General features: G+C 41.7%; 3 non-coding genes and 1 pseudogene across 3 annotated transcripts; all 4 read right to left on the reverse strand.

The window, feature by feature from the left end:
• Nucleotides 1-675: 675 nt before the first annotated feature.
• LOC116364436 (5S ribosomal RNA) lies at nt 676-794 on the reverse strand. The gene has a single exon (XR_004207990.1). It is a non-coding gene; the product is annotated as a 5S ribosomal RNA (ribosomal RNA).
• A 1195-nt stretch (nt 795-1989) lies between these two features.
• On the reverse strand, nt 1990-2108 carry LOC116364437 (5S ribosomal RNA). The gene has a single exon (XR_004207991.1). It is a non-coding gene; the product is annotated as a 5S ribosomal RNA (ribosomal RNA).
• A 1192-nt stretch (nt 2109-3300) lies between these two features.
• LOC116364438 (5S ribosomal RNA) lies at nt 3301-3419 on the reverse strand. Its single transcript, XR_004207992.1, has one exon. It is a non-coding gene; the product is annotated as a 5S ribosomal RNA (ribosomal RNA).
• A 6841-nt stretch (nt 3420-10260) lies between these two features.
• On the reverse strand, nt 10261-19383 carry LOC116364394 (zona pellucida sperm-binding protein 4-like; annotated as a pseudogene).
• Nucleotides 19384-26761: the final 7378 nt, after the last annotated feature.

Genomic DNA, 26761 nt, shown 5'->3' on the forward strand with positions numbered 1-26761 from the left:
TTCCCACAAAAACCTTCTCAATCAAATGTTAACTGCAAAGTAGCTTATGCCAGCCTGGCAGAATTATATCATGATTATTTGCATCAATACAGTGGCCATTTGTTTTGCAAACTCCGCAATCACATGAGCGCTACAGTAACACCGTTTAACCAAACAAAGGTCTCTTCCTGGCGCACCCTTGCCTAAAAAAGGGTAACTACACCCCAAAATCGATATGTCTTCCTTTTTTTCCAGACCTCAAACGTGGTTTCCTGCTAGGGTTTTAAATGTTGCCGTGGACATAGAACATCTAATCATGTTATATTTCTATTAAAAAGGTGTACTTTTGAGAGCGAAAACCTGCAGAAGCAGGGACAAACGGTCAACGGGGAATAGGGGTAATTATTATAAAAATAAATGGGGGGGGGGGGGGGCAATCAGTCAAAACATTGAAGGGGATTTTACAGGGCCCTAATGGACTACAGACATTGACAGTCTCCTAGCCTAAAAACAAATGCTGAATGCACTGCCTAGATTTTTTGAGGTAAACGCATTGTCCATTATTTGATTTGATCAGGGCAGGGAAGCACTAACAAACTGCATTTAGTCCAATAAAAAGACACAACATTATTAGGGTGATAAATAAACGGGAGTTGCTCCACGCATGACACAAGAGAACCCTCTGCTGGAGCAAAATGCTTACAGCACCTGGTATTCCCAGGCGGTCTCCCATCCAAGTACTAACCAGGCCCGACCCTGCTTAGCTTCCGAGATCGGACGAGATCGGGCGTATTCAGGCTGGTATGGCCGTAAGCGAAAGGCAATCTCTTGGTACACTATATAAAGTCAACGTGTCGCTTACTCTTAGGGGACAGAGAAATGTCCACCTTGTGACACACACTGAAAAGCTCAAACCTTGCTTGCATTTCCAGACCATATATTTCACTCTTGTGGGGGGGAAAAAGAGGGAATATCCTAGGTTCATACTTATGACAACTTCATGGACTAGGGCCCTATAAAATAGAGCGCGCCCACACGGAATCACGAAATACAGACATTAAACCGAAATTCAACCATATTCAAAAATGCCTTGAACTAAGGCGGAAATCAACTCAATCCCTTCAACTTGTTAGAAAATCCATTCATTTGCCCAAGTGAATCATAAGACATGAACAAAATGCATCAGTGATTTGTATTTCCACGCAACTTTCAGAAACTGAATAGGACTGCCCAGTTTCCGTGCGCATGCGTGCGGAGCGCGCACATGTCTACACTTTGTGTAGCCGTTAGCGATGAGGCTAATGATAACCTTCTTGCGGTAGAGAAGGAAAGGCTTCCCACAAAAACCTTCTCAATCAAATGTTAACTGCAAAGTAGCTTATGCCAGCCTGGCAGAATTATATCATGATTATTTGCATCAATACAGTGGCCATTTGTTTTGCAAACTCCGCAATCACATGAGCGCTACAGTAACACCGTTTAACCAAACAAAGGTCTCTTCCTGGCGCACCCTTGCCTAAAAAAGGGTAACTACACCCCAAAATCGATATGTCTTCCTTTTTTTCCAGACCTCAAAAGTGGTTTCCTGCTAGGGTTTTAAATGTTGCCGTGGACATAGAACATCTAATCATGTTATATTTCTATTAAAAAGGTGTACTTTTGAGAGCGAAAACCTGCAGAAGCAGGGACAAACGGTCAACGGGGAATAGGGGGAATTATTATAAAAATAAATGGGGGGGGGGGGGGGGGCAATCAGTCAAAACATTGAAGGGGATTTTACAGGGCCCTAATGGACTACAGACATTGACAGTCTCCTAGCCTAAAAACAAATGCTGAATGCACTGCCTAGATTTTTGAGGTAAACGCATTGTCCATTATTTGATTTGATCAGGGCAGGGAAGCACTAACAAACTGCATTTAGTCCAATAAAAAGACACAACATTATTAGGGTGATAAATAAACGGGAGTTGCTCCACGCATGACACAAGAGAACCCTCTGCTGGAGCAAAATGCTTACAGCACCTGGTATTCCCAGGCGGTCTCCCATCCAAGTACTAACCAGGCCCGACCCTGCTTAGCTTCCGAGATCGGACGAGATCGGGCGTATTCAGGCTGGTATGGCCGTAAGCGAAAGGCAATCTCTTGGTACACTATATAAAGTCAACGTGTCGCTTACTCTTAGGGGACAGAGAAATGTCCACCTTGTGACACACACTGAAAAGCTCAAACCTTGCTTGCATTTCCAGACCATATATTTCACTCTTGTGGGGGGGAAAAAGAGGGAATATCCTAGGTTCATACTTATGACAACTTCATGGACTAGGGCCCTATAAAATAGAGCGCGCCCACACGGAATCACGAAATACAGACATTAAACCGAAATTCAACCATATTCAAAAATGCCTTGAACTAAGGCGGAAATCAACTCAATCCCTTCAACTTGTTAGAAAATCCATTCATTTGCCCAAGTGAATCATAAGACATGAACAAAATGCATCAGTGATTTGTATTTCCACGCAACTTTCAGAAACTGAATAGGACTGCCCAGTTTCCGTGCGCATGCGTGCGGAGCGCGCACATGTCTACACTTTGTGTAGCCGTTAGCGATGAGGCTAATGATAACCTTCTTGCGGTAGAGAAGGAAAGGCTTCCCACAAAAACCTTCTCAATCAAATGTTAACTGCAAAGTAGCTTATGCCAGCCTGGCAGAATTATATCATGATTATTTGCATCAATACAGTGGCCATTTGTTTTGCAAACTCCGCAATCACATGAGCGCTACAGTAACACCGTTTAACCAAACAAAGGTCTCTTCCTGGCGCACCCTTGCCTAAAAAAGGGTAACTACACCCCAAAATCGATATGTCTTCCTTTTTTTCCAGACCTCAAAAGTGGTTTCCTGCTAGGGTTTTAAATGTTGCCGTGGACATAGAACATCTAATCATGTTATATTTCTATTAAAAAGGTGTACTTTTGAGAGCGAAAACCTGCAGAAGCAGGGACAAACGGTCAACGGGGAATAGGGGGAATTATTATAAAAATAAATGGGGGGGGGGGGGCAATCAGTCAAAACATTGAAGGGGATTTTACAGGGCCCTAATGGACTACAGACATTGACAGTCTCCTAGCCTAAAAACAAATGCTGAATGCACTGCCTAGATTTTTTGAGGTAAACGCATTGTCCATTATTTGATTTGATCAGGGCAGGGAAGCACTAACAAACTGCATTTAGTCCAATAAAAAGACACAACATTATTAGGGTGATAAATAAACGGGAGTTGCTCCACGCATGACACAAGAGAACCCTCTGCTGGAGCAAAATGCTTACAGCACCTGGTATTCCCAGGCGGTCTCCCATCCAAGTACTAACCAGGCCCGACCCTGCTTAGCTTCCGAGATCGGACGAGATCGGGCGTATTCAGGCTGGTATGGCCGTAAGCGAAAGGCAATCTCTTGGTACACTATATAAAGTCAACGTGTCGCTTACTCTTAGGGGACAGAGAAATGTCCACCTTGTGACACACACTGAAAAGCTCAAACCTTGCTTGCATTTCCAGACCATATATTTCACTCTTGTGGGGGGGAAAAAGAGGGAATATCCTAGGTTCATACTTATGACAACTTCATGGACTAGGGCCCTATAAAATAGAGCGCGCCCACACGGAATCACGAAATACAGACATTAAACCGAAATTCAACCATATTCAAAAATGCCTTGAACTAAGGCGGAAATCAACTCAATCCCTTCAACTTGTTAGAAAATCCATTCATTTGCCCAAGTGAATCATAAGACATGAACAAAATGCATCAGTGATTTGTATTTCCACGCAACTTTCAGAAACTGAATAGGACTGCCCAGTTTCCGTGCGCATGCGTGCGGAGCGCGCACATGTCTACACTTTGTGTAGCCGTTAGCGATGAGGCTAATGATAACCTTCTTGTGGTAGAGAAGGAAAGGCTTCCCACAAAAACCTTCTCAATCAAATGTTAACTGCAAAGTAGCTTATGCCAGCCTGGCAGAATTATATCATGATTATTTGCATCAATACAGTGGCCATTTGTTTTGCAAACTCCGCAATCACATGAGCGCTACAGTAACACCGTTTAACCAAACAAAGGTCTCTTCCTGGCGCACCCTTGCCTAAAAAAGGGTAACTACACCCCAAAATCGATATGTCTTCCTTTTTTTCCAGACCTCAAAAGTGGTTTCCTGCTAGGGTTTTAAATGTTGCCGTGGACATAGAACATCTAATCATGTTATATTTCTATTAAAAAGGTGTACTTTTGAGAGCGAAAACCTGCAGAAGCAGGGACAAACGGTCAACGGGGAATAGGGGGAATTATTATAAAAATAAATGGGGGGGGGGGGGGCAATCAGTCAAAACATTGAAGGGGATTTTACAGGGCCCTAATGGACTACAGACATTGACAGTCTCCTAGCCTAAAAACAAATGCTGAATGCACTGCCTAGATTTTTTGAGGTAAACGCATTGTCCATTATTTGATTTGATCAGGGCAGGGAAGCACTAACAAACTGCATTTAGTCCAATAAAAAGACACAACATTATTAGGGTGATAAATAAACGGGAGTTGCTCCACGCATGACACAAGAGAACCCTCTGCTGGAGCAAAATGCTTACAGCACCTGGTATTCCCAGGCGGTCTCCCATCCAAGTACTAACCAGGCCCGACCCTGCTTAGCTTCCGAGATCGGACCAGATCGGGCGTATTTTTTAAATAAAAAATAAAAAATAATTATGAAAAACAGACAATTTTACAGCGTTTCAATCAATGAACAATTCACCATTTTACAAAATCAGAAAGAAAATACAATCAATTGACATTTAAATCCCTCACTAAATCCAAATTAGTAATTAAAGACAAGTTTTCCATTTGGTAACATTCCAATAAATGTACTCCCCCACACAAACTGTTTTTCAAAGTTGCCTCCACCATATGTATGTATTATCTCTATATTTTTCTCCAAAATACTCTTAAAAAATACCTCCACACTCACACATTTCCCTTCATAATGACACAAGTTCCTTCTTAATCTTACAGCATATCTAGCATGACTTAAAACATAATTCACCAAGTTAAAATTCAAAACTTTACTTTTCCCATTAATACCAAACAGAAAAAATCTCCTCCATTCTATTCCATTAAAAATCTCCTCCCCCCAATGTTTCACTAACAACCCTTTTAAAAACGCATGAAACCCTCTTAATCTACTACAGTCAATGAAAAAGTGCATAAAATCTTCCACCCCTATACGACAAATGTCACATTCCCTATTAATATCTCTATTGATTTGATGTAAAACCACATTAGTAAAAACCCTATTATGTTTTACTTTATAATCATTATCTTCACATTCTATTGAATTACATTTTACATTAACATTCTTCCATATTGATTTCACATCCAAATCCACAAAAACCTTCGCCCACACTTTCTCCGAGGCAGGAACTTTTATCTCCTGCAAGATACATTTACTATATACTGTTTTAACTTTCAAACCTGACAAATAATGTTTCACTCCATTACTTTCATAAAATAAAGCCGGTAAACCTCCAGCTCTCTTAACCACCTCTGTATTTATTAAAAACACCCACTCAGGAATACACCCCACAATTTTCTTATACATATTTCCTACAGTAGTTTTGCTTATTTCATCCTCCACCTCAACAATATTGTCATAAATAGCCTGTACAGGAAGAAACCCTGGAATGACTTCATATAAAATATCACAAATCTGTCTCATCCCAGCCCTCAGAAAATATTTACAAAACAACATTGTATTATTATACTTGATCTTAGGATTAAAAAAAATTGGCTGATTTAAAATATTTTCCAAAATGTTACAATCATAAGAAATGTGTGGTAAAAACTGCCCCCAAGCCTCAAAAACTTCCTTGTAAAACAAAGGTACATTTCTCTTATCCCCATTCATTTTGTGTATCACGTCTCTAATTGTATTAATTGTGTCAGCTATATCCCTCCCAGGAACACTATAATTCTGTGTTGGTGCAATAATATAATGTAAAACACTCTTCATCATATTCGCTAACATTTTGGCTAAAATCTTGTAATCCACATTCAATAAACTAATAGGCCTATAATTTTCCAATTTTACCTTACTCCCTTTTCCATTTTTATATAGTTATCATCCCTGTCACCATCGATTCTGAAACACAGTCATTCTCCTCCATATAGTGGTAAACCTCCAATAAAATAGGAGCTAAAAGACTTTCATACATTTTATAAAACTCTGCAATGATCCCATCAACACCAGGGCTCTTATTCACCTGTAAATCCTTAATCGCATCTATAACTTCATTTACTGTAATCGTCCCATCACACATCAACTTATCCTCTACATTAATTTTCACCTCCACACTATCTAAAATCTCCTGTACACACCCCTCCTCCATCTCCCCTTTCTTAAATAAGTCCCTATAAAAATTCTGCACCGTCTTTAAAATCTCTACATAATCATCTACTACTTCATCCTTTACATTTTCAATCTGTCTAAGATATGTTCTCCTTTGAGTACTCTTCTCTAATCCAATAAAAAAGAAGTGCATTTCTCCCCCCCAAAAAAATATAATAGCCCCCTTACACTTATCTATGTCATATTTACTCAATTTAGCTTTCAACTCTAAAAACGTTTCTATACTATAATTAGGTTCACTATCATACTTCCCCATTTCTTCATCCAATTTAGCTCTCAACTCTCTCTTTTCATCTGACCCCTCTTTTTCCTTGCATATCTTATACCTTTTTTAAAACCTTTTATTTTTTCCTTAACCTTGTCCCACCATAAACACTTATCATTATCTTTCTGCTTATCCTCCATTTCACATGCTATCAAAGATGTAAGTTGTTTACAATAATCCTCATCCCCCAAATAACTATCATTCATACACCACGTACCACCCCCTGTTCCTTCCTTTTCTAAACCCACCGAGAAAATTAAATATGCATGGTCACTGAAAGTTGTAAAAACATACTTAATATCTTTCATAAAATCTCTTACGCCTTCTTTAACTAAAACCAGATCTATTCTAGTTTGTTTTAATTCCCCTAAAACCACCTGCCTTCCCGTTTATCGGGATTTTCATCTCTCCATATGTCCATTTTTTCTCAAACATCACCTTTTTTAAAACCCCCCTAGATGCATCACTTCTAAAGATAGCTCCCCTTGTCATATCTAATCTGTCCATTTTCACATTAAAATCCCCCACCACAATGCAATTTCCGACACACCATCGTCCCACTTCAATAAATAAAACCTTGCGCTCTATTTCGTTATTTGGAGCATAAACATTTAGAATTCTAAAAATCCTATCCATATACTCAATTTAAAACTAAAATCCTCCCATTGTTATCATCATATATATATGTACCAGTTTGTCCACCACATCCTTCCTCAATAAAATAGCCATGCCACTAGAGTTCCCCCTACCATTATTCACAAAAATAAAATCCCTCCATATTTTTTAAACTTTCAATACACAATCATTGTCCCAATGCGTCTCTTGTAAACACAAGATATCCACGTTCTTCATTTGAACTATATTTTGAAATTTGTCCATAAACCATTTACATTTAGGGACATAAAATTAACCATTAATATAAATACAATTAAACAAATTGCCTTCATTATCCTTTAGATGTTGACTTGTTTTTTCCCTTTTCCATCCTTTTTCACGTCCCCCGCTTTCCTCTTCCTCAGGCCTCCTCTTATTCTCTCTACCTTTTCAGTGTCGTCTGTATCCGAAACCAACTCCAAATCCATCCCATCCAACCAACTCAACCTCTTTCCCGTGTCCGTTGTGCTTTCTGTATCCATTTCCGACTCTCATTGCCCTCTCCCTTACTCCGACACATTCTCTGGCATAGTGTCCCTGGTTTCCGCACTTAAAACACCTAAAGTCAGGGCAGTCTTTTAAAATATGCCCAGGTTGAATACACAGACCGCACACCCTGACCTGCTTGTCATGAATCACCCTGAAGTATTCACCCCCCTCCTGTGTCTCGAACTTTGTGGAGTACGGCAAAAGACTGCACGGTGTCCGTGAACTTCACCTTACAGTATCTCGTTCCATCCACGATCTCCGTCCCCGGACAAACTCTCCTTCGGATATCCGTGACGGCGGCTACACCCCAGCTGCGCAGCTTTTCCATTATAGCGCCGTCTCCAATATAAACCGTCAAGTTCATAAACGAGACTATTAGTTCGTTTGTCATCACGTCTCTCGCCATTATCTTCGTGATAATGAAGATAAGAGTTGAAATTCCACAAGGCAGTGACAAAAAGCTTACAGCACCTGGTATTCCCAGGCGGTCTCCCATCCAAGTATTACCCACTTGGATGGGTAATGCAAGGGGGACCGTTTGTCCCTGCATCTATAGGTTTTCGCTCTCTAAAATGGACACCTTTTTAATAGAACATCCAATCATGTTATATTTCTATGTCCACGACAACGTTTAAAACCATAGCAGGAAACCAATTAAGACATTGATTTTGGGGTGTAGTTACCCTTTAACTAGGCATGTCAGATAAGAATGACGGCCTAGGAACTGCCTTGTTCAGGGGCAGATTTACCTTCTCGGCTCAGGGATTTGATCTTGCAACCTTCTGGTTACTAGTCCAACGCTCTACCCACCTGCCCGCCCAAGATTGAACTCGTATAATATTATAAATAAAATGCACTTCAATAAAGCGTTTCACATTCTCCACTGGTTGAAATACTATCCTGTGTCCTCAGATTAATGGAGTTAGATATGCATACGTTTTTTTCCCTGTATATGAATTACAAATCAATCATGTTTAGTCTATTGTATAGTTACAATGTGTAATCATTATCCCAGGAGCAGTAAACACTGAAGTGTATAATTGTAATACATACAGACACCGCATCGTTTGATATGACTGAGTGTCTGTCATACCAGAACCACACCTTTATTTGCCAAGGAAGAGTACATGATCGGTGAATATATTCAATGTACAGGCTACAAGATGGGAATCTCATACGTGGTATTAACTAAAATACATGTGTATATAGGTCTTGCATCCTTGGCACAATAAAGGTATATTCTACTCTAGGCTTCATTAATGCCATTGACTTCAGGGTCATTGATTGATATGAATATTAGTTCAGAACTACGTTTTAGGGTCCATACCCAGAGCGGCAACAGTTATTTTTAATCCGACTCAAGCAAGTAAATAGCTAGCCATGTTACTTTAGCTGCATTACAAGGCAAGTTTACAATTGTGCAGTCAATGCTTTACAGCCACTGTTTCACAAGACAACATCCTGGTTTGTTGGTTCTCAGGAGTCCCTGAAAGACAAATTCATTCTAACACTAGCTCGTCTGACCTTGCTAAATAGAGATTTTTGTAATTTAACTTTGACAACAAACAAAAAAATATTTATATATATATAGCCACGTCTCTACATTATCACATTCCTCTCAAATTGTACATTTGCTTGACTCGTTAAGACAACTTCCATCTGTTTTGTCAGCAATCTTCGTTGAGCGCCACAAGGCAAGGGTGGCTCGTGTCAAAATTAGTCTTTGGTCATCCCAAAGCCTTGGGACCCAAATGCATAATGATTGCGCAAACTCCCCCTTGTGGTCTGGAGCAAAGAAACCGTCCCGCGGTGCAAGCTCGCAACTTTAAGGAGTGTCTTCAGTCCCCGCTGTTCCGTACGGTGTGTGTTGAAATCTTATCCTGATGCGGAATAGATTGCAACGTATTCATGGCTCTACCTTCGTAGTTCGGACTTGGGGAATGCATGGGTGTCTGAGCTGTGCGCGAGTTTAAAACAGACAGCTCGGTACATTCAGCTTGTCAACACTTCTTACACAAACAAGTAGCGATGAAGTCATGCTCTTCCCATTTGAGCCATGAGATTGACATGCATATCATTGAAGAAGAAATGTCCATATTTGGATGGAAACCAAGCTAGTGAGAGGTATCAAGGAAAGTTGTAATTTCAGTTGAAAATTACCAACACTGCATCCAACCACAGCCCTGCTGGTTTCACTTTGGCAAACCACCATCTGCTATAACATTGAGTCAGTTCATCCTACTGGACAATGGAAAGCTTTTGTTTCGTCACCCATTGTTTGTCCTAGATGGGAAATTGGTGTGCAACACTTATCTCCCTCCGGTGGATGGTTCAGAGTTCCATGCTTACAAAAGGCTTGATTGATACATGTCAGATGACAAGCCTACGACATGGTGTTAAGGTAGCTCCAACGGTTAGGATTGTTTTATATAGAACACTTTATTTGACATGTTAGAACAATACATTACACCCAAAGAATGTATCCAGAAGAAACATATACATGACGCTCCTCAAAGAGGTCTTTGACATGTCGTTGACCTGTTGAGAGAGAGAGCGAACCTATTAGTTCAGTTATGGTCTGCCAGGGTCTGAAAAGCATAAAACAAGACCTACCTCTTTTCAGGTTGTCCTGATTCACACATTGTCCACTACAGGGGCCGCCAGTGGGACTACTGGCATCACAGATGACCACATCACAATGGACAAAGACCTAGGAATCAAAGATTTGATGGTGTCAGTTTTTTTTAAAGGGATGATTGCCACTCTAAAATTAAAGAATAAAGATTGTTGGGTGAACTTTGTTACCTGGCCACTCGGCTCAACCGCATCACCGGCGAAGGAAAACATATAGGCCTCAAAGCGTTTGACGTGAGGGGGGAAGCGGACCCTGGCGTCAGCTTCTACCGGGTGGAAGACCACACTGTATGGATCCTCGGGGTTCTCACAGCTGCCAGTGTAGAGAGAGGGACTAAGTTATGAACAAGAAAACGCTGCAAACCCCAACTGCCTTGTGTACGAAGTCTTGTGGTGGTGTTATGACTGTCCTGTGAGGATCAGATCAATTTACAGCAGAAGTGAGTTCTTTCTCCCCCTCCAGTATGAACTAAAGGAATGTTTTTGCTAACAGGCTTTACCCAACAACAATCACCTTTGTCTTGAAAAACCATATTTCATATACAATGTAAAGGCTCAAGACTTCCTACCTGTAGAGTAAGCACGTTTCTAGTAAAAATCACAAAATAAAAACCAATATGACATACATTTTCTATAGCTAATCTCTGAGTGCATAAAAGGAATGGTAACAGAAATTAACATTAGACCAGAAAACCGTGAGGCGCAAGCTAGACGTTTGGAACTTTCCTAACCTAGAAAATTAACTTAAGTGGGACCATTCTGCTACCACATCCAAACCATCCTACTCATCACCCACTGAGGAATCAGCGACAGTGTTGATTAGCCTATCTTCCAGAACGTGTGAAAGGAAAATCCATCCTGTAGTTCTGTTCAAGACTAGTCATTGGAGCCACGGACAACCAACGACATTGTGACCTCATGTAGCCAATCAGAGAGAAGACCAACCACCTACCTTTCCACAAATACATTCATGCTTTTACTCCAAGCTGGTGCCGGTTCGTGTGTTCAAAATATATCAATGATAAGTGTCCCTTACGGAACGGTGGGGGGTGTGAAGAGAAACCTTGTAACAAGCTGTCATTGTGTCACCTGTGTTATTTAGTTAGCTAGTAATTCAATTAAACCAACTTGTATAGTACTGAATCATAAGGCTGGGGGTTTTGCAGCTGCAAGGAGGATACGATGTAAAGTTGACTATCAATTTCTACCGTCTAGAGTTTACGTCGGGAGACGGTAACTTTAAAACCGCTTCCTCGGCACCCCAAATCCTACGTTTTTATTTTAAAGAACAGAAATTGGGCTTTCCGTCAACAATATTTATTTTGGTCTACTGCAATGGCTTGTTAAATGACAGGTGTCAAACATGTATATTCAATTCCATTGACATGAGGTGAGATGTCCCTCTAAATGGTTCTTAATTCTAAATGATCCAGAAAGGTCGCCTGTAGTCTGACCAGAATATTGATCGTGGTTTAACCAAAGTTGCCGAATAGACAGTCGGTATCATCAACAACACAAGTACTTCATTTTAAACAAGAACTTCATGCAATGCGCCAGAGCAATTCTTCCGGTGTTGGAGAAAAAATGGTCACACAAAATAAATTCGACACCCACGGCATCGGAGTCACACGGAGGACTTCTGTGAAGGGCGCAGCTCTACTATACAAAGTAACCTACGCATTGACAGTTTAGGCCTACTTTTTTAATTTGCATCTTTGGGAGGTTTATCCTTTAGTGTTTAACTGCCAGATATTAGCAAAAAGGAATTTGTGAAATCTGAAGACGTTACATTGAGAAACACCCACACCAGTACAAATCACTTGAGCTGACAGACGATGGTAAGGATTTTGCACAACGATATAGTTGCAGCTGAAGTGACAAATCTGAACTACCCATTTTGTGCACAGCCATGTGAATGTTGTGTCTTTTCCGTTGATATACAAAACATTTCAGCCTGTTTTTTTAAAACTGCTATGACATTGCTGATTTAATAAACAGCCGTGTCCACATGGCCAAACTTAGGTTGATACCAATTCATAAAAATGGTCAAATTGCATGATTTCATAGCAAACCCGATCCCCCAAATGAATGGTTTTGACCAATAAAGTTGCTTCACTACACTGCTTGGTGTAACATGCAGCCAGATACTGAAAAGGCACCCGTAAAATAAAGGGTCATTTGCAGCGTGCATAATCATAAGTCATTGTAGCCCATTACAATGTAGGAAAAATAAGTCATCTTTCTATAGTAACCCAATTTAAATTCTTGAGATAAAAATTAGGCCAGCATGTCCATCTGTGGCAAAGTGCTCACCCAAATAAAAAATATGAACATTAGCTAGCTAAATAAGGTTAGCAAGATGCTGCTACACTTGACCGTGGTATTTGTTCATGTTTAGCAACTCCCAATTAGCGCATTCTCTAGGACAGGAAATTCCATTGAAAGCGGCATCAACTTCTGGGGATCCTGTCAACTGATCCTATTCAGTTTCAAACATCCATGCTGCACAGGCATCTGAACAATCCTTTAGGTTTAGTGCAATAACTGTTTTAAATACAAGAGGTCACTTGTGCCTGAATTCAACCCAAAACCAACAACTATTCAGTCAGTGTTAAGAGCAGTTGTATGTAACCAATCGGAAAGGCAAGCCAAGCTTGCCAGCAGCTCTTGATTTCCATTTGACTGACCATCAGCTTGGCACAACACTGAACTGTAGCAAACCAAAAGGATAACATTGAGTAAAAAGGTGTAGGTAATGCCAACATTAACCTTTTCACACACACAAGTTCCAAATATCTTCAACAGTCGCCCCAGTGGGAGTTGATTTCATGCGCGTGATGTCAGAATGCACTCACCGTTCCAACATGTGGACACTTAACCCGCGCTGACCTCAGACCAAGGCACACTACCTGCTAATTTTCTAGAAGCCGTTTCAACTTCTAATTTTGCCTCATTCATTCACAAAAGTAGCCCATTTCACGGTTGCAGACCATTTAGATTTGAGAATTTAATGAGCCGGACAAACTTTCCTTCAAAAGAAAGCCCAAGCACTTCCCCAGATCAAGTATACAGTCCTTGCACATTTATTGCCTTCCTCACAAATAACTGTGGACATGCGTGTATTCCTATCAAAGTGCCTTATTTTCTGTGTCACGTGTTGTCGTTTCTACTGCATCGTACCGTAAGTATAATGTGCTTAGCGTTTAATTCATGCGTTCTGATTCTTGCCTAGATTGTAATGGACACGTGTGTAAAACACTTGAAGGTGGTACTGAATATAAGCTAACACCATACAATGCAGTCGGGTTATCACGTAAGCGTCTGTCAGACTTATGGTGATCTCAACTGGAGTAACCTCATTGTCTTGAATGCACTGAAGTCGTCAGTTGATTTGAACACGGCATCAGAGTGTAAACTATGTACCTCAGGGTTGCCAGATCAGACCCCCCCTTTCCAGGGGTATATAGCTTAGAAAAACTGTCTGCCTCACCATTTATTGTTGATAAATTCCCAGATCTTAGTAATATTTCCTGCATCATCCTCTTCACAATACCTTCCCCCAAGGACTTAGCCCCCAATAATGGATTGTGCTATATCTTAGCTTTCGTGCTACGGTTGTATTTGGAGAGGTGACAACAATTGGCGTTTTGTATAGTTACCTGTAAACTACTTGTCATGTGATAATGTTTGTACTTGTTACGGCGTACACATGCTGAAGTGGCCAAACTAAGTTAAGATCTCAGGCAACGGGCGCAGTGAACAGCATTCTAGGAGTTCTTGCTTGACAAACATGGCTGCCATACTTTCTATACTAGATTTACATGGCTCCCTTGTACCGCATCATACTGTAAAACAAGTCAACCTGTTATTTAGACTAGATGATAACGTTAACATTGATATATTTTACAAGCAAAGCTGGAATAAAGTTGTGAAGACCTTTATTTCTCAACACAAAACATTGTTTAGATGCTTTTCAGACAACGCGGTTTAGAGTCGTTTGATGCAGCATACGTTCCAATGATATGCTGCAGGGACCACTCAGTGATGACAAGCATGTGATCATACGCGCCAGAATCTCCCATAAGTGTGAAATTGGGTGGAGATCTGGTGACAGACCGCACATGGCTCACATCGTTTTTAAGCATTGTGACCACTCGACCTATGGATGGGGGCATAGCCACGGTAGCCAAAGTAAATGGCCTGCCAAGCATGATAGGTTGCTAATTACTCAGGAACCACACCTGTGGAATAACACTTGTTTAGGCCCAAAAACAACATGTTACCCATTAATGATGAGATTCCACCGGGGTCGGGAGTCGCGGTCCTCGTTGAGGGTGGCCCAGCAGTGGTCAAGCACCAGCGCTACCTTGGGATCAGAGGACGTGGTCAGCTCCACCTCAAAGTGCAGAGGCTGTCTCAGGTACCTCACCACTGGATAGTCCTCCTCCTGGTGGAACGTGTTATACGAGGCGTCTGGAACACAGAACAAGACAACCGGGGGTCGTGGTCAGTGGGCACCATCGGAACTTGTCCATTAAGAAATGCTCGTTTATCATATCCTGTTGTGCCCCAATGAACACAAGCCATTTATAGCCAACACTATCCACCCCCCACTAGAGGCTTCTAACAAATTCCCAAATCAGCTCCTCACCGTTACTACATAGCCACACCTGTAGATCTCAGAACGCAAGAGTAATATATCACAAGGCTTACATTTTTGGGAATGGTTTTGTAAAGGAGACCATCCAAGATTCTTTTAGAGGCTAGGGGTCAAGTTGAAATTCTGAATTTGTGCACGCTTACCCTGAGCGAGTCTCATTCTGACCATTAGTCGACCCGTCCCAGTCTCGGCAAAAGGCTCGTTGTCACGCGGCCTGGTCAGGAAGGCCAATGTGCGAGTGATGTTGGCCACATAGGAGCAGGAAACCTTTAACCTAAAGAGGGATGTAAGCAACTTCAATAGGGGAAACGTCAAGCAGTGGAGTGGACACTGGTAGTAGAGGCACATTTTCCCTGTATACAAAGTATTGAGCAATGGATGAAGAAAAATAAACCTTATGAAAGCTAATAGCTACAATTGTGATGCGTAATGCACTTACTGATATTCCTCCTCTGAAGACGTCGTGGCATTCAGCTTCACCTCAAGTTCATCTGGCAAGGAGATTTCGTTCTCATACAGCATGACATTGTTGATAAACTATGTAGTAGAGGGGAATTGCTTATTACAGCCTGCAAATACACAGTACCCATCACCTCAGGGTAATAGTCATTTTACCTTCCTGGTGGTGCCACAGGAGTTCACAGTGAAGTGGAAGTAGGCGAAGCGATCGTCACTGTAGGTGGGACCACAGGCGGGGTCGCTCAGGGTCAGCTGACCGGGGTTCAGACCGGGAACAGAATCCACCTTCACCGCCAGCGCAGTCATCGTTCCGTTAGAGAAACACTCTTGGAGGTGGGGGAGCAAAAGACAGGTAGCCATCAGACCTGGGTTCTGTATTTGTTACACTAATTGAGCTTGAACCAATGGAATAGCACCAAAATTGCAAACCATGCCCATCTGGCACTACCATTTAGACTCACGGTATTTGCAAGGAGCCCATGTTAAACGACAATTTATCGTAAGTAATTGTTTGAGAACCAACCAGTCAGCGTTTTGAGGAAGCTGCAAGCCAGGGAAAAGTATTTGATGGTCATGTTGTTGTAAGGATTCAACAGAGCCACATCCAGTCTGCTCCGGACAGCCGACGAGTGAACCGACTGGGAACCAATGGGAGAGTTCATTAGTCCAATATTGTATGCATGTATACAGGGTAAGGAAAGCAAAGCTAGCTGCAGCAATTTAGGTTAACATGTTTTGGGAGAGCGTCGTACCTCAAACACTGCGTCCGGCGAAGAGAAGGGCAACGTGATGGTGAAGTCTGTCGCCCTCTGTTAAATACTGTTGAGCAAACTCATGGTTAAGCAGCCGCTTGCCAACCAAGACCACAAAAAAGGGCTCTTGGTTCCTGTAGTCCACAGTGATGTGGAAGTTCTCCTGATCACAGTTGCCAGTGACTGAGGGTGGCACTACAAGGACAAACAGGGTTGTGTTAATTAATTAAGCACAAAAAACAGGAAGGTACTACTTGAACTTGTCCAAGAAGAAACCCTTGTTTAGATTGCAAAATGTTTTGCTACGGTGGGACTGAATAAACACGATCCTGGCAAATCAGGAACAGGGAAACTGGGTCCAAATACTCTAAAGCTTAACATTCTTTGTAGAAAGACCGCATAGGAAAACCCTACAGTATGGCTAGTTGGTCTTTCACTGCCAATTTCCTTTCAGGGCAATCAATAACGAGAGGAAACCATTCAGTAGTTTGGCGTAGTCCAGAGGCATACCAATGTCCAGCAGTACAGCATCCACAACGGCAGAGTGAGAGAAAGGAGCGTACTCTGGAAAGATGACCAGGCCGTAGATCAGCTGAAGAGTGAAGGTTGTGACACCTTGTTCCGCCCTTCTCTGTAGTGAAGTTAAAAGCATTGGTCAGCATTATTGTTGCAACAGAACTCTATTCAACATCAAGTGACAACTAAGTACATATGGGGACTATTAAAACAACACTTGAGTAAATGAGGGATACAAAGTACATTTGTGCCATTATTTATATTTTGTTGGTGGCCCACTTATTAGGGCATGAACAAATCACTGCGTGTGGCTTTGCATTTAACAGAAACACACCTCCTTAAAGACCACCGGGTCTGAGAAGGGCACCTCCATCCTGAAGGTCTTCAAGGTGTTGTCCGGGGATCTCTGCTCTTGAACATTGAAGCCCCTGGCGTTGCACTCTGCAACAGTTAGCACCATGGTGGGAAAGGTGATGTTCAGCAGCTCCACATCAAGGTTGAAGGTCCCCAACTCAAGCACAAACACTGCCTGCTCAGGAACTGTGTCCAAGGGCGTGTCTGTTCATTGGCAAACAAAGGAAAACATTTTGAAATGCGGTACAATGGAAGTTGAAAATGGACATTTGTTATTGGGTAAGTCCAGGTATTGCCTCCCCGTTTCAGTACATTTTCTGTTTTGTGCCTAATGAACAACCCAGGCATCCCAAATTACCATAGGCGCTATTTAACTAAACCAGACTCACAGTTGCGAACTTGTGGAGGCCTGGCCATCGGAGGTGTTGTGATAGGGAAGAGGACTTTATAGCTGGTGTTCTCGTGTGCGACCTCCTCGATCCACAGCAACTCAAGCATGGGCTCAATGGTGTAAGTGACAAAGTACTGGTCATCCTGAATATGGCTCTGTAAGGGAGACGAGTGATGCAGTCAGGCTGTAATACACAATTTGAGTGCAAAAACAGGTAAATGTTCCTTATAAGCCAGAATGTTAATACAATTATTCTACCACTTGTCTTTTTGCCGCTCATAATTTAAGACACAATATCCAAAGGAAAGTATTGGTTACCAGACTTTAGAAAGCTGGTAGGTGTATGGTTGTCAACTTGCATTTTCAAAACAACTGACACGCAAAGTAAACACTTGCGCAATATGTAAACAGCAGCCGAGTGTTGCTTGCATTCAGTTGACAGTGGCAAAGCTACCGCCTCCCTAAAAAGTCAGGTAAACAATACTTTAGTGTGGATATTTGGTCTGAAATTTCAAGCGGCTAAAGGACAAACTGCAAAGACAAGAGGTAGAGTATGTTTAAGTGTAATTTTATGCAAAATTCTCACAATTTTGCAAACCATTGTATATTAGCCTGGTTAAGCAAACAATTGCTCAATAAGAAACGTTTTACACAAGACAACGTTTCTAGGAGTTTACCCATGAGAGATGGCAAAGGGTTACTGCAAAGCACTGACAACTGCTATAGTATAAAGGGCTCTACAAATAAGACAGGAACATTTTACTCATCCAATGCTGACCTTGAAGTAGCCGCCAACCGCCCCCACCGGAATTTCAACAATAATATGAGCCTCTGTGACTAAAACCGAGTAGTTTCTGGCAGCCATTTCCTCAGTGTCCAGCCTCTTAGCGTCAATTCCCATGTACACCTCCAACATGGTGAAGGCATCAGAGGAGAAAAGTGGGTCTATGTGCTTGGGCATGTACCAGGTGATCACTTCTGGAGTAAAGGCCACTGCCTCTGCAGTGACACAAGAAGCCAAGTGCACATCAAAACAGAACATTTTGCAACTGAAAACTGTGCCATTATTTGGAAAACATTTTCCCAACTGAACACTACATGAATGTCTTGTCTGGAGCCAATTAAGAACTGGGCTTATAGGATCTTAAATGATTTCACACTCAACCTGGTGTTGGACAAACAGCCGTGGCATCTACTCGAGTAACCAGCCACTTCTGCTCAAAGAAGGTTGAGGTTGAGAGCACCCGCATCGGAACCCCAGCTACCTGTTCAGTAGGACACACGGTATTAACAATATGTTGCAGAGTTCAGGTAGGGCCACCGTTTCCAAATGTTTGCTCTACTGAACATGACCCAGTTCATGGAGGTCAGCTTACATTCTGGAGGTATGTCTCCTCTGCATTATGAGGGCTTCTTAACACCAGCCGTGTGGGAGTGTTGGCTATTGCATAGCCCTTCCTTTGGACCTCATCCACATTCATGACATTCTTGCTAGGACTAAAGACGACTGCTGTCATTTTGTATCCTGAAGCAACAGCCTGTCTCAGGAAATGGAAACATGAATTAAACAAAATTGTCAAACGCACATTGTTTAGCGCCATCCTGTCATTGTAGTGAAATTACAGAAACTGAAATATATAAACCTCAGCTCCCCTCCGGAAGTTGCCGCTCCTTGCTTTCGGGCCCCCAGTGGGCTGTTTGGGGATGGTTTGGATGTCTGGAAGAGTCCTTCTGACAGACACCTAGAGAAGAAAGGCCATTATTCCCTATGCATTTTCTCCCTCCCATACAAGAGGAAATCAAGGGCCAGTTCAGAAATCTGTCCACTCGCCTCCTTAAATGCATTGAGAATAGGCCAAAATTCCTCACCTCTAAAGTTCTCCTATGTGCATTTTGAAGACGCGAGTGGAATTGAGATCAAGACCTAGAGTCAAGACCTCTACGTTGTGTCGCAGAAGAAATGAAACACTGGACAGTTGTAGCTCTAGACAGATCATTTATACAGGCAGTACGACAAGCGGGACTGTAAACATGTCCATTGGGGCATGCTCTGCTCACTTGCCTCCATGTAGTTACGGTCGCACAGAATCTCTCGGGAGGTCCAGGGGGTGTAGCTACAGGTTTTGCCCACTCTATAAACAGGGTCTTCAGTCATGTGGTTTCCTGGCAGCCTGAACTGCATGACCAAGCTGAACATCTTATCATCCTAAAATGAAGGGGGAAGGGAAAAAAGCCTTCATTATATAGCAAAAAAACTAAATTCAGGTGACATTCATGCAAGTTATAGACTGTGGCAAAATTGGCTATATGAATGCAGCTGCCACTGTATTGAAGCCACACTACAGGAGTAGAGTCAATAGTTCACATCACTGCAGTCTGTATCAGAAAGTTGGCTGGCCCTTGAAAGCCCTCCATAAACTTCTGCTGTACCTTACGTCATCGTTAACTTAGAGGTAAGAGATACCAGACCAAGGGGTGGCTAACAATGGAGATCCTTTTGATATCCACAGAGTTAAGTAAAACTGCGTCAATGTTTCTGAACCGGACTTCGGCAACTCGCGCTTATTGAGGACCTTTTTACTGAAGAATGGGTTCAGTTATTTCATTTTTCATCTAGTGATGCAAATATCGACTTGTATCTTTGTGTAGACAGGGCTCATCTGTAAAAGAGCCTGGTCTCAGCATGACTCCATGTCAAAGGTAAATAAATGACATTGCTACAGTAGGGTAGTGCAAATGCAGTGACACTGACAGGCAAACTGTCCATTTTGAAGTACAAAGCAAAACCTAACAGTTCTTAGGGTTTACCAATGGTTTTGGGAAAGTCATTTTGAAGAGAAGCAAAAAACATGGCATTCCCCATGGGGTCAAATTTAAAGCTGAATCCACACTGAGTAGCAACGGCCAGGCGTCAGGTTATGATTGTGTGTCATCTGGAAGGGATGGAGATGGTGTGAACACAATAGTGACAAGCAATATCAAGCCATGATTATGAAAGGAGAGAAAGAGACTCATAAGAGGCAAACTCACTGAAGACAGCGTCAACCTCTTCCAAAAGAGGAGCGACACTCAAACGAATAACGTTACCAAGGCATTCAGCGTTGCGGTCATCTGGAATAGGAAAGGTTAGTTTAAAAAAAAATCTTTAAAAAATCTTGTCAAACGATAGTGCTTAAATTTGCAAGGTGCAAAATGCATACCTTATAGAAGGTGTCTGTTTGTGCTTGTATGCCCACAGCTGCCATCATAGGCAAAACAACCTGTAAGCAGTTGACAAAATGTGAAAGCATAATTACCCCAACCGTCTACAATTGTAGCCCAGACAGAGAGAAAGATATTGGCCCTCTAATGGCCAAAATGCTGCATTTGCATGCACTTTCACAATTTGAATGTAGTCAACTGGGTGGGACTACCAACTTCATTTGGCTGAGCCCTACTGGTGACCCTGTTGAAGTCATGTCCAATCGGGTCATCAGAAGGGCCTCAGACAATTGTGAGAAGAAATGTTACTACTTTAATGTGAAGATAGGCCTCAATGGCGCTGCCCATGCTGTCACAGACACTATATTGGCACAGATACATAGATGAGTCTTTTATCTTCTTATGGCTTCCTTATTATCTTCTTGTCCAGAGGTGCCCAGAGTAAACTGCCTGCTACTCAGTCCCAGAAGCTAAGATATGCATATTATCAGTATATTTGGATAGAAAACCCTCTGAAGGTTCTAAAACCGTTTGAATGATGTCTGTGAGTATAAACAGAACACATATGGCAGGCAAAAACCTGAGAAAAAAATCCAACCAGGAAGTGGGAAATCTGAGGTTGGTCGTTTTTCAACTCATTCCCTATTGAAGACACAGTGGGATATTGGTCATGTTGCACTTCCTAGATGTCAACATGCTTCCACTAGATGTCAACAGTCTTTAGAACCTGTTTGATGCTTCTACTGTGAGGTGAGGGCGAATGAGAGGGGAATGAGTCAGAGGTCTGGCAGAATGCCTTGAGCTCGTGACGCTCGTTCACATGAGAGCGAGCTCTGTTCCTCGCAATTCTACAGACAAAGGAATTCTTCCGGTTGGAACATTATTGAAGATGTATTTTAACAACATCCTAAGATTGATTCTATAACATCGTTTGACATGTTTCTACGGACTGTAACGGAACTTTTTGACATTTCGTCTGCTCCTAAGGAACACGCTTCGTGAGATTGGATGACACAGCGGGTGCATTAAGCAGCAATATATCTTTATATATTTTCTGTGGCTATAACAATTTATTTTCATCTACATTTATTATGAGTATTTCTGTAAACTGATGTGGCTCTCTGCAAAATCACCGGATGTTTTTGGAACTACTGAACATAACGCTCCAACGTATACTGAGATTCTTTGATATACATATGAACTTTATCGAACAAAACATACATGTATTGTGTAACATGAAGTCCTATGAGTGTCATCTGATGAAGATCATCAAAGGTTAGTGATTAATTTTATCTCTATTTTCTAGATTTTTGTGCCTCCTCTCTTTGGCTGGAAAAATGAGATATGTTTTTCTGTACTGTCTCTGACCAACATAATCGTTGGTGGTGCTTTTGCCGTAACGCCTATTTGAAATCGGGCACTGTGGTGGCATTAACAAGAAGTGTAATTTTTAAAAATGGTGATGAAATACTGGTATGTCTGAGGAAGTTTTAATTATGAGATTTCTGTTCTTTGAATTGGCGCCCTGCAACTTTCACCTGGTCTGTTGTATATACGATCAGCCCTAAGAAGATTATCTATCTCTATGAGTGTCACGTAGAGTAGGCCAGATGGCTAAACTGGATATCCTAACCTCTATAAAAATAAAAAGATGGCGGAACCGCAAAAGTTCTTCTGTGCAAAGGTGTTTATTTACAAGTGATTCCGGAACAGAAAACAACAGTACTGCCATCAACGTCTACCTTATGGGACAGCTTAACAACAATGCTGCCCCATCCACAGCTCAATCCAAAAAATCCCCCTCTCTGACTGGAGAGAGGCTCCTTTTGTAGGGCTAGCCCCTCCCCTCAGAACAATTAACCCTAATTAATTAATCAATTAACAATACAAACCTACATTTTCCATGAACTAAACATACTAAAGGATATACATTGCAACACGGTTTTAAACAATATCACAACATAACATTTACAACATTACATCACTACTGACAATATCGTTCAATATGCCCATATGCATTAATGAGCCATTTGGGACAGGCACTATAAAGCCAACCCAATTCCCTTAGCTCGGGTCCTTTTCCAGCATACCCAGAAGCTACAGAGATGGAGAGAGAGGAACAGAACAAACAAACAATGCGCTCATCCACAACATTGATAAGTATAATAATTATTGTATCTCTCAAATATAAACATTGACAAATGTGAAATGCATGCACCAAGACAGAAGTTAAATTGTGTGTCGACCCACATTGTTAACTTATGGTATAATGGCGCAGGGAGGAGTGATGAATATGTGTATATATAAGAACCAAATGCTGCCCGCGGCCAGTGACGGACTTCTACGTCACAATGAGGCAAGACAATTGTCATTCAGGATTAAAAGGTGACTGCACTTCCTCATTTGGCCTTAGCTGTGTTCGAATACTCGTACTAACTGTACTGTTTGTGACATGAATTGAGTATTTAGTATGCTTATTGGTCATAGTATACCTGTATAAATATATCATAGTATACCTGTATACCTCTGGCCCTTCTTTGGACACTGTGTTAACTAACCTCCAGATGAGCTTCAATGCCATACAACTCTCCTTCCGTGGCCTCCAACTGCTCTTAAATGCAAGTAAAACTAAATGCATGCTCTTCAACCGATCGCTGCCCGCACCTGTACGCCCGTCCAGCATCACTACTCTGGACGGTTCTGACTTAGAATATGTGGACTACAAATACCTAGGTGTCTGGTTAGACTGTAAACTCTCCTTCCAGACTCACATTAAGCATCTCCAATCCAAAAGCCCCATTTACTACCCACCACTGCAACCTATATGCTCTCGTTGGCTGGCCCTCGCTTCATACTCGTCGCCAAACCCACTGGCTCCAGGTCATCTACAAGTCTCTGCTAGGTAAAGCTAGGTAAAGCCCCGCCTTATCTCATCTCACTGGTCACCTTAGCAGCGCCGACCCATAGCACAAGCTCCAACAGGAGAATCTCACTGGTCACCCCCAAAGCCAATTTTTCCTTTGGCCGCCTTTACTTCCAGTTCTCTGCTGCAAATGACTGGAACAAACTGCAAAAATCACTGAAGCTGGAGACTCAGATCTCCCTCACTAAGCTTTAAGCACCAGCTGTCAGAACAGCTCACAGATCACTGCACCTGTACATAGCCCATCTGTAAATAGCCCATCCAACTACCTCATCCCCTTGCTGTATTTATTTATTTATCTTGCTCCTTTGCACCCCAGTATCTCTACTTGCACATTCATCTTCTGCACATCTACCATTCCAGTGTTTAATTGCTATATTGTAATTGCTTCGCCACCATGGCCTATTTATTGCCTTACCTCCCTTATCCTTTCCTTATTTGCACACACTGTATATAGACTTTTTCTACTGTATTATTGACTGTATGTTTGTTTATTCCATCTGTAACTCTGTGTTGTTGTATGTGTCGAACTGCTTTGCTTTATCTTGGCCAGGTTGCAGTTGTAAATGAGAGCTTGTTCTCAACTAGCCTAACTGGTTAAATGAAGGTGAAATAAAATAGAAATAAAAAAATACTATGGATATATTTAGTATGCCAAATGTTCCAGGATGTCGTAATAAATTCGCCAAAGTATGAGGAATACACGAAGAGGACACTGTTTCCGTACTTTAGGGCCAATAATGCAATTCTTCAGGAAATGGGAAATTTCCAGGTTTGTTGAAAATGGCGGAAGATATGCAGTCGAAGTACAACGAGAGCGGATACAAATTCATTGCTTTAACTAATTATGACAAATATTAAGAAAATGTTGAGCAATGTAATAAAGTAATTACTTTTTAAATAAGTTAACTTACACGTTATATTGGCTGACAATTTGTTAGCTACACTGGTCTTACGAACCACATAGCGTATCAGTACAGCAGTATGTACCGGTATGTTGTTAGCTAGATACCTAACGTTAGTTGGCTACTTATAGATAAAACTTGACAGTATAATAACTATAGGCTATCTAACTAACTACCCAATGTTTGACGTGATTATTCCCGTCATTCTGAGCTTAGCTAAATGGTATAGTCATTGTGCGTTCTCAATGGACATTCGGGTGCTTTCGTAAATTCGCTCTGGCTGTCTACTCTGCTCTGAATTTACAAACAGACAATCTGACAAAGCTCTGAATTCATGAGTGCATTCTGGAACTCCTGATTGAATTTAAGAACACACCCGAAGTCGTATAATGTCTAACCAGTCATTTGTTATTCTAGATAGCTAGCAAGAGGTTGCATAGCAACAGCATCACCCTCCGGTAGACAAGTAAAAAGCTAGAACGCGCAATTGAAAGCATACTGTTCATTTACAGTATACTAAAATGAACTAATAATATATAGTATTCAGTATATACTCATTAAGTATGTAGTATACAGTATGTTAGTGTGGGTATTCGAGCACAGCTCTTGTTTTTCATCAATGCTCATTAAGAAATGCTAGCGGCCATGACTGAAGGCAAACAAGAATTGTCTTGGGGGTGTGGTTTGATGTGGGTGTTTCTTGGATGTGTTTTTACCATTCAATTGCAATAAACAAGTGCAGTAGTGAATACGTAAGGTAAGCCAGCTTTGCTGTAGAAAACAACGTTTTGAAGTTGAGGACTTCTCCCGATGAGCATTGATACCAGAGCACGCTCATTTGGGCTACAGTTTGAATCACAACGTACCAGATGAGTGCGGAATCTGACTTTGGACATTGAATTATTATTATTTAAAAAATGTTGTGTTCGATCAAAACATTCGGTTTCGGAAGTGAATGTAGTGGTGCGTTTGGTTGGTGGATCTGCACATCTGTAATGAGGTAGGCTGTGCAGGTAGCCCAGATGAGAGTACGTCTGAGATGGATGAAGGTGAAAGGATCAGTGATGAGTGGTAAATTGCATCTTGGCTGACACTTAAATAACGTGCCATAGAATTATGCGGAACCACGCAAGATGTGCTGCAGGATGCCGCAACATTTAAGCTTATAGGGTTCCAAAAAAGGACCGCAAAAACATACGAAATAGGTTGTTCCAACCTGTAAACGAACAGTATGCTTTCAGTCGCGTGTACTAGCTCTTCACCTGTCAACCGGAAGTTGATGATGTTGCTATGCAACCTCTTGCTAGATAGTTAGCATAACAAATGACTAGTTAGACATTTTATGACTTCAGGTGTATTCTTCAATTCAATCTGGAGAACCAGATGGGCATGGTTTGCACATTTGGTGCTATTCCATTGGTTCTACTGTGCTCGGCAAGCTCAATAAAGTGTAACAAATACAGAACCCAGGTCTGATGGCTACCTGTCTTTTGCTCCCCCACCTCCAAGAGTGTTTCTCTAACGGAACGATGACTGCGCTGGAGATGAAGGTGGAGTCTGCTCCCGGTCTGAACCCGGTCAGCTGACCCTGAGCGACCCCGCCTGTGGTCCCACCTACAGTGACGATCGCTTTGCCTACTTCCACTTCACTGTGAACTCCTGTGGCACCACCAGGAAGGTAAAATGACTATTACCCTGAGGTGATGGGTACTGTGTATTTATGGACTGTTTGCTTCTGTAGACTGTAATAAGCAATTCCCCTCTACTACATAGTTTATCAACAATTCATGCTGTATGAGTGCATTATGCATCACAATTGTAGCTATTAGCTGTTATAGGGTGTTATTTATTATTACATCCATAGGTAATGAGTGGTCACAATGGTTTGAGCCATGTGCGGTCTGTCACCAGATCTCCACCCAATTTAACACTTATGGGAGAGTCTGGCGCGTACGATCACATGCTGTTATCACTGAGTGGTCCCTGCAGCGTACCATTGGAACATGTAAATCTAGTTTAGAAAATATGGCAGCCATGTTTGTCAAGCAAGAACTCCCTAATCCCAGAATGCCGTTCACTGCGCCCATTTCCTGAGGTCTTAATAACTTAGTTTGGCCACTTCAGC

Source organism: Oncorhynchus kisutch, unplaced genomic scaffold (genome assembly GCF_002021735.2).
Source record: "Oncorhynchus kisutch isolate 150728-3 unplaced genomic scaffold, Okis_V2 scaffold1073, whole genome shotgun sequence".
In the NCBI taxonomy this organism is placed as follows: domain Eukaryota; kingdom Metazoa; phylum Chordata; class Actinopteri; order Salmoniformes; family Salmonidae; genus Oncorhynchus; species Oncorhynchus kisutch.